Source organism: Gekko japonicus, unplaced genomic scaffold (assembly GCF_001447785.1).
Source record: "Gekko japonicus isolate JY-2015 unplaced genomic scaffold, Gekko_japonicus_V1.1 scaffold755, whole genome shotgun sequence".
Taxonomy (NCBI): Eukaryota; Metazoa; Chordata; class Lepidosauria; order Squamata; family Gekkonidae; genus Gekko; species Gekko japonicus.
In genome coordinates this window covers 568,756-578,077 of record NW_015174865.1, presented here as the reverse complement: position 1 = coordinate 578,077, position 9,322 = coordinate 568,756, and positions in this window count along the sequence as shown.

The window sequence follows — 9,322 nt, the reverse complement described above, 5'->3', positions numbered from 1 at the left end:
TAAGATACTGCCTGTAAATCTGTTCGGTCGGCTTTGATCTTAGATCACCCCTTTGGGGTCAGGAAACAATTCTTCTCCAGGCCAGTTTGGCCAGGGATCCTGGAGGGGGGGTTGGTACTCTTCTGGACATGGAGCAGGGGGTCACTGAGATTGGGGGTGGGGGGGGAGGTATTTGTGAATTTCCTGCCTTATGCAGGGGGGTGGACTAGATGACCCTGGAGGTCCCTTCCAACTCTATGATTCTATGGCTTCCTTAGTGGTCTCCCATCCAAATACTGGCCAGGGCTGACCCTGCTTAGCTTCCGAGATCTGAGGAGATCAGGCTCACCTGGGCCATCCAGGTCAAGGAAGTGATACACAACAGGAGTCCGAAGACACCTTAAAGCACTAGCAAAGCATATTTCAGCACAAGCTTTTGTGAGTCCAAGCTCACTACACGCCCGCACACAAATTCTGTAAGGGTAGCAAACTGGGAGGTGGGGTTTAATTGTCTAGCATGGCCACGATCCGCGGCTGGGGAGCTGTGTCTGCCTTAAAAAGGTAAAGGTTCCCTTGCCCTCATGTCACTGGGAGGCACCACAGTCCCTACCTGCCATTGGACGGTCCCAGAGAAGGGCGGGACAGGTAGGAAGGCGTAAGGAAGGATTAGTAGAGAAAGCAAAGGCTCCATGGATTGGCAGAGAAAGAAGAAGAAGAGCTGGTTATTATATCTCGCTTTTCTCTACCTTAAAGCTCCCCTTGCTCGAAAGCCAGTCGAGTCCGACTCTAGGGCTGCGGTGCTCATCTCCGTTTCAAAGCCGAAGAGCCACCGCTGTCCGAAGACGTTTCCGTGGTCATGTAGCCGGCATGACTAAACACCAAGGCCCACGGAACGCTGTTACCTTCCCACTGAAGTGGTACCTATTTATCTACTTGCAATTTCTTGCTTTCGAACTGCTAGGTTGGCAGGAGCTGGAACTAGAGACGGGAGCTCACTCCGTCATGCGGCAACCCGGGTCTCGAACTGCTGAACTACCAACCTTCCACAGCCTGCAGTTCAGCGTCTTAACCACTTGAGCCACCGCAGCTCCTTGTGTCTGCCTTAGCAAGACACAAATCATGGAAGCCTGCAGCAGAGAGAGGCGTTGGTGTGACCCCAAGACAGACTTAATTGAGAATCATAAGTTATTCTTTAATTTAAAAAAAATAATAATTCACAGTTTACTTCACTCCCTAAAAGTCGTCACAGTAAGGTGACTACGGCTGTTGTTTCAATTGGTTGAATTTGGAGACCCCAGCCCCCTCCCCACACCCAAGACACTCAGATCCATCCAAGCTTGCCTCTAGAGTCGCCTGCTCTGGGTTCGAAATTTCCCAGCAATTTGGGAATCATGGGGACAGCCAGGTTTGGGGAGGGACGTCAGCAGGATACAGCGCCATCGAATCCACCCTCCAGAGCAGCCATTTTCTCCAGGAAAACTGGTCTCTGTCGCCTGGTTGTAATTCCAAGAGATCTCTGGTCCCCAGCTGGAGTTGGCAACCTTTGTAAACTGCCTGATGGAGCACAAGCTGAATTCTGCCCATCAGCCGCATATTATGGTCTGCCACTTCTTGACACTCCCTAGAAAGCAGCCAAAAAGGGGGGTTATGGAGTCCCTGCTTGGCTACCAGACATTGCTTGACCGATTCACTGCTTGCACAGGCCTGCCGTAGCCGAGAAAGGAGTTTAGCCCATTTGTAATCATCATATTACCTCAGTGAGAATAAATCTCTCAATTAATTAAAATTCAGGCAAACAGCTACGATAGGCCAACCCACTCCTGAGGGGTATTATAAACATGGCTCAAAATTAGTACTCCTCAGACATCTTATGAATAAAGAAAGTGGTTATATATCATATGAGACACAGTTTGTTAGCCCCGGAGAGCATTTTTCCTCCCAAGGCTAATTTCTTGGAATATGCAACGTGGTGATTCGGTGCCTCCACCATGCCATTTTCCTGACCAGAACTGCCCCCAGGGAGTCACTTGCCCCGATTTGGGAGCCTGGCACGTACTAGAAGAAGAAGAAGAGATTGGATTCATACCTTGCCCTTCAGCTGGAGTCTCAGAGCAGCTTACAAACTCCTTTCCCTTCCTCTTCCAACCACAGACACCCTGTGAGGTAGGCGGGGCTGAGAGAGCTCTTTCCAGAACTGTCCTTGAGAGAACAGCTCTGACAGAACTATGGCTTGCCCAAGGTCATCCAGCAGCTGCAAGTGGAGGAGTGGGGAATCAAACCCGGTTCTCCCAGATTAGAGTCTGCGCACTTAACCACTACACCAAACTGGCTCTCAATGGGCTCCATAGGTCAAATGGCAGCTCCCTGCTATTGCAATGTAGGTAAATAAAATTGTTGGGTATTTCAAGTTAAAATTACACTCAGTGTATATGGGGTTAAATGTTTGTTTGTGTTGTCACAGGAAATCACATGTTTCATGTAGCCAATGCTTGTTAGATGTAAGAAGCCCGGGAATTTTCTCCCTGATCTAGGAGTGTTGATTGGGAGGAAAGTGTCAAAGTGTTTTAGCATTTTATGGCTCCTCTTCCCGTCTTTGTTTGCTGTTCTCAAGAAGAAGTAAGAGAAGCCATAACTCTCTTCTAGTCTTGTCTTTTGTAGTGTAAGGATGTAGCCGTTTAGCTCCGTTGTTATTTTCATCCCAGTTACCCGTCCCTATGCTAGAATGTAGTAAAAACTTTCTATTTTAAGCACACATGGACTCTGAGTCTGAATTATTTTACTCTGGTACTGCTAGGCTATTTTTTCTCTGCTAAATACCAATTTTTCATTTTTAAACCCAACAAAAATTACGCTGGGCGGGGGCACGCTTAAGCCCCCTCTGGTCCCATGCCATGGTCCCGATCTGAATCAGGCCCCCGCTGAGCCATAACTAGCTAACAGGGCTGGTGTCAGCGTTCCCTAAGGTGGAGGGGCGGCTCCCAGGGCCCTGGGGCTTCAGGTGGGGCACACTGCCACCGCCACCTGCCCTTCCCTAGCCCGCTCATTTGTGAGCGCTTGCCACCAGCATCCCTGGTTTCACCTGCTGCCAGGCACAGCATCGGTGGTCCCTGGAGATCTCCTGCTATTACAATTGATTTCCAACCGGCCACGATCAGCTCCCCTGGAGAAAATGGCTGCTTTGGAGGGTGGACTCTATGGCATTGTACCCTTCTGGGGTCCCCCCCCCCCTCTGGAAACCTCGTCTTCTCCAGTCAATGCCCCCCCCCCCAATCTCCAGGTGTTTCCCAAACCAGAGCTGGCAACGCTACTCTTTGCCCAGTTTCTCCCAAAACCTGGAACTAGGCCTGGTTTGACAGATGCAGCTGTCAATACCGGGGGAACTGATGCAAGCCGTGAAGATGTTGCAACTCTGCCGGGAAGCGGGACGCCAATCTCTGTTTTCAATCCACTCCCCCCTCAGACTTCAGAGACACCCCCCCCACACACACACACACACTCACGCATTCCCCTTCGGTTGTGTCTCTAACCTCCTTCCACGCACACCCCATTCATCGGTGCCGTTGACCTCCCCTTCTCCCGGTGTTTCCACACACAGAACATCACGCTCCCCTTCAGCCGAGCAGCTGTTCCTTTGACTCCTCCGGTACAAAGTCCAAATTCCACCCGGTCACACAAAATCTCTCTGGCTCGTCTTCCCAAGACGTGGGACGCCGCTGGGGAAAGAGCAGGAGAGGGGGCTCAGCCCCTCAGCAGCTGGTCCTCCCCGACCCACGGCTCACCACCCGCCCCCTTCACTTCTCCACTCTCACACCCTCTGTCCACACCCTGCCGCACTCTCAACTGGTAAGCTATCCCACGGGGACACCTGGGTGAGGCGAGGGAGGGGTCGAGACACCGGACCTTTGCAAGTCGTGTGGAGGATCGTGGGGGTGGATTTGGGGTGGGGGAGGAAGACCAGGACTGAAGAACTGTCAGAGTTCAGGGGAGGTGGGCCTACGGACTGGAACAGTTAACCCCCCCTCCCCCATTCCAGCCAGTTTGGTGTGGTGGTTAAGAACGTGGACTCCAATCTGGGAGAACCGGGTTTGATTCCCCACTCCTCCACATGCAGCTACTGGTGTGACCTTGGGTCAGTCACAAGTTCTCTCAGAGCTGTTCTCTCAAGAGCAGTCCTCAAAAGAGCTCTCTCAGCCCCACCTACCTCACAAGGTGTCTGTTGTGGGGAGGGGAAGGGAAAGGAGATTGTAAGCTGCTCTCCTTCGGGTAGTGAAGGGCGGGGGATAAATCCTATCTCCTCCTCCTCCTCCTCCTCCTCCTCTTCTTCTTCCCTTCTCCGGCTCTGTCCTTTGATAGACAGCTCAGTTCACAGGTGCATCGGGAGGGCCCTTTTATGATGACAGAAGAATAATCCCCAGGTCTTTATTTCTCTCTTCTCCTCTCCAAGCTCCCTTCTTTCTTCCGTGCACAAGGGAAGCACTTTCTCGTGACCTTTGGTTCCGGTGGCTTACATAACGATATTTTCTCCCTGCCCTCCTGCACCCATGAAGATAAGACCCAGGCAGGTAGCCGGTGCTGCTCTGAAGCAGCAGAACAGAGTTTGAGTCCAGCGGCACCTTTAAGTGGCACACGAAAGCTTCTACCCAGAGAATGAAACCTTGTTGGTCTTAAAGGTGCCGCCGGACTCGAAGTTTGTTCTCCTGCACCCGTGTTCGGGAGAAGATGAGCAAAGACCAGGCCGCGAACTCCGCATGGCTTAATGTAGATCGGTTCAGGCAGGGGGCTGCAAAACTACGGCTCCAAGCAGGGCCGGCTCACTCACTAGGCGAACTAGGCAATCGCCTAGAGTGGGACGGCCCTTAGGGGCACCAAACTGCACCCGGCCCCGTACTCTGGGAGTTTCCTGATTATTTCTGTTTTTCATTCTTCCTAAAATCCATTTATTTTTGAAAATGGGTGGGGGCAAGGGGGGGGCAGAAGGGATCCTCGCCTAGGGTGCAAAATAAGCTGGAGCTGGCCCTGGCTCCAGGGCCAGATGTGGCTCAGTGAAGAACCAAATCTTGCTTGTTGAGAAAAGGAAATAGGGTTGCCAGCCTCCAGGTGGCACCTGGAGATCCCCTGCTACAAGGGTGTAGACTTTCCAATTTCCCGGGGGGGGCTGGGGCTCGACCAGAGGCATTGCTTTGCTAGGAGCAAGGGTGGCTCCCGGGGGAGGCTGAGTACCTTCCTGAAAATTTCGGCGGGGGCTCACGCCCCGCCGCCCCCACGAAGATTACGCCTATGCCCTGCTATTACAATTGATCTCCAGACGACCAAGATCTGTTCCCCTGGAGAAAATGGCTGTTTTGGAGGGTGGACTCTATGGCATTGTACCCTGTTAAGGTCACGCCACTCCCCAAACCCTGCCCTCCACAGGCTCCACCCCAAATCTCCAGGGATTTAACATAAGAACATAAGAGACGCCAACGTTGGATCAGGCCAAAGGCCCATCTAGTCCAACACTCTGTGTCACACTGTGGCCAAAAATACCAGGTGCCATCAGGAGGTCCACCAGTGGGGCCAGGACATTAGAAGCCCTCCCACTGTTGCCCCCCCAACCACCAAGAAGACAGAGCATCACTTGCCCCAGAGCCCCTATCTATACCTTGTGGCTAATAGCCACTGATGGACCTCTGCTCCATATGCCTATCTAATTCCATTTTGAAGCCGTCCATGCTTGTAGCCACCACCACTTCCTGTGGCAGTGAATTCCACGTGTTAATCACTCTTTGGGTGAAGAAGTACTTCCTTTTATCCGTTCTAACCCGACCGCTCAGCGATTTCATGGAGTGCCCACGAGTTCTTGTATTGTGAGAAAGGGAGAAAAGTACCTTTTTCTCTAACTGTTCTTTCCTTCCTAATAATCCCCAGCATAGCATTGGCCTTCTTTATTGCAGTCACACACTGTCTCGACATTTTCAGTGAGTTATCCACTACAACTCCAAGATCTCTCTCTTGATCAGTCTCTGCCAGGTCAGACCCCATCAATGTGTATTTATATTTAGGATTTTTGGCTCCAATGTGCATCACCTTGCACTTGGCCACATTGAACCACATTTGCCATGTTGACGCCCACTCGCCCATCCTTGAGAGATCCCTTTGGAGTGTCTCACAATCCTCACTGGTTTTCACCACCCTGAACAACTTCGTATCATCCGCAAATTTAGCCACTTCACTGCTTACTCCCAACTCCAAATCATTAATGAACAAGTTAAAAAGCAGTGGACCAAGTACTGATCCCTGTGGTACCCCACTGCTTACTCCCCTCCACTGAGAGAACTGCCCATTTATACTCACTCTCTGTTTTCTATTAATTAGCCAGTTTTTGATCCATGATTTTTGAGCTTACTTAGGAGCCTTTGATGAGGAATTTTATCAAAAGCTTTCTGGAAGTCAGGGTAAACAATATCTATTGGATCCCCCTTGTCCACATGTTTGTTCACCCCCTCAAAGAACATTAACAGGTTAGTGAGACAAGATCTTCCTTTACAGAACCCATGCTGAGTCTGCCTCAATAGGTTTTGTTCATCTATGTGCCTACTAATTCTTTCCTTAATAATGGTTTCCACCAACCCAGAGCTGGGAACCCTAAAAGGAAATGAACTTTTAAAGTTAAGGTATATTTAAGGGGTATGTCTGCCAACTCCAGGTTGGGAAATACCTGGTGATTTTGGGGGTGGAGCCTGAGGAGGGCGGAGTTAGAGGAGGGGAGGGACTTTATTGGGATGTAATGCCATACAGTCCACCTTCCAAAGCAGCCATTTTCTCCAGGGAAACTGATCTCTGTCGCCTGGAGATCAGTTGTAATAGGGTGAAATCTCCAACCACCACCTGGAGGTGTGCAGGATACTAGAACAATGAATGTGCAGATGGGATGGCAGACAAAGAGGTTTTATGGGACTCAAGAAGAGCTTCTTTTTTACAAGAAAGGGCAGGGCTATTTTTGGGAAGGAACGCACAGGAACGGAGTTACGGCTGGCTCCCGAGTTGGCCACGCCCAGCAGCTCATTAGCATAATAGGCCACACCCAACAGCTACAGAAGGGGTGGGTGGCCTAACATGCAAAGGAGTTCCTGTTACAAAAAAAGGCCCTAGGTTTTGACAACAAACAAGGTAAACAGAATAACAAGCAAAAGGTGGGTGTGGCTGGATGACCACACTTCTGGTAACATGGGGGTGTGGCCTAATAGGCTAATGAGCTGTGCTGTCAGGGGTGTGGCCTAACATGCTAATACGTTTCTGCTGTTGGGTGTGGCCTGTTATGCTAATGAGTTCCTGTTGGGCTTTTTCTACCAAAAGAGCCCTGAGAAAGGGAAATTATACAAGTGTGCAGCTGCCAGTAATCCAAGTGCAGTTTGGGGGCTGCCAACGTCCAGGTGGGGCCTGGGGAATCTCCTGGAATGACAACTGACCTCCAGACAACAGAGGTCAGTTCCCCTGGAGAGAATGGCTGATTTGGAGGGTGGACTCCATGTGGCACTATATCTGCTGAGGCCCCTCCCCAGGCTCCACCCCCAAATCTCCAGGAATTTCACAACCTGGAGATGGCAACCCATAAGTACAAACCATGCATAGATTTATGCCAGTGCACTAAAGCAATCACACAGGGTGTGCCCGTATACATATATTAGCTGTTGTGAGACCTTGGTAAGGACTCATGAGCACGAGTAAAAAGGTAAAGGTAAAGGTTCCCTTGCTCGAAAACCAGTCGAAGCCGACTCTAGGGTTGCGGTGCTCATCTCCATTTCAAAGCCGAAGAGCCAGCGCTGTCCGAAGATGTTTCCGTGGTCATGTGGCCGGCATGACTAAACACCAAGGCGCACGGAATGCCGTTACCTTCCCACCGAAGTGGTACCTATTTATCTACTTGCAATTTCTTGCTTTCGAACTGCTAGGTTGGCAGGAGCTGGAACTAGACACGGGAGCTCACTCCGTCATGCGGCACACTTGGGTCTTGAACTGCTGAACTACCGACCTTCCACAGCCTGCAGTTCAGCGTCTTAACCACTTGAGCCACCGCAGCTCCTCATGAGCACCAGTATTTGGGTTCAAAAACGATATGGATTATTAATCAGCGTTAATTATCAGTAAGGTTAATTCATATGTCAGTTATGCAAAAGAGCTTTCTTCTATTGGCTGGCTGTTGATCTGTTGCTCTTGATTCCAATACACTTTAGCTGTTTAAAAGGTTGCTGAAACCCCCCCCCCCCCATCTTAGGGGGACCACAGCAGTGCGGCAGTTAGAGTGTGTCGAAGCAGAGCTAGAAAGAGACCTGAGTTTGAATCCTCAACTAGCTGTGAAGGCCACTGGGTGAACTTGGGACAGTCTCTCCCTCTCCCTCTCCCTCTCCCTCCCTCCCTCCCTCCGCCTAAACCACCTCACTGTTGGATATTGTAACTCTGCATACAAGAGGAATCGGATCTGGGAGGGAAAGGGTTAAGAGAATTCTCTCGGGTACACTTGGCAGTCCAAGACACCCTCTCATCGGTAAGAAGTTGAGCCTCTTTGGCCATCGCTTGCCTTCTGTATTTCATCTTATATGGGACCTCTCTTCTTCTCTCTCTTACCTGGGCTTGGAGCTGTAGCAAGTTACCCTTTTTGAAGTTAATCGGTTCACAATAAGTTAAATGTACCTACATGGATATGTCACAGGAGCTGCGGTGGCTCAAGTGGTTAAGATGCTGAACTGCAGGCTGTGGAAGGTCGGTAGTTCAGCAGTTCGAGACCCAAGTGTGCCGCATGACGGAGTGATATATTATCTTGCTCCCTCTACATCAGGGTCCCCACCTTTTTTGAGTCTGTGGGCACCTTTGGGATTCTGACACAGGATGGTGGGCACAACCACAAAATGGCCGCCACAGGAAGCCAACCGCAAAATGTCAGGGATTAAAGTTATGCAAAATGATAATAGTAACCCTTTTATCGTTCCAGGCAAAAGCTCTGTTTAACAGGATGCCTTTTACTCTGCACAGATGATAGGATCTCCAGTGGCCAATCAGAGACCCCGCAGGGCAAAAGTCCCACCAGGCCCCGCCCACTTTCTAAAAACACTCAGTGGGTGCCATGTTGGGGACCCCTGCTCTGCGTTGTTATCTGCCTAATTCCACCCTTTGGCATTGTTAACATGTCATGTCTAATACTTATTGTTGTTTTCAGATTTCTGTAACCCCAGTCCTATTACTTCACTTATCAGATGAGACAGCCAGTTTGGTGTAGTGGTTAAGAGCACAGACTCTAATCTGGGAGAACTGGGTTTGATTCCCCACTCCTCCACATGCAGCTGCTGGTGTGACCTTGGGTCAGTCA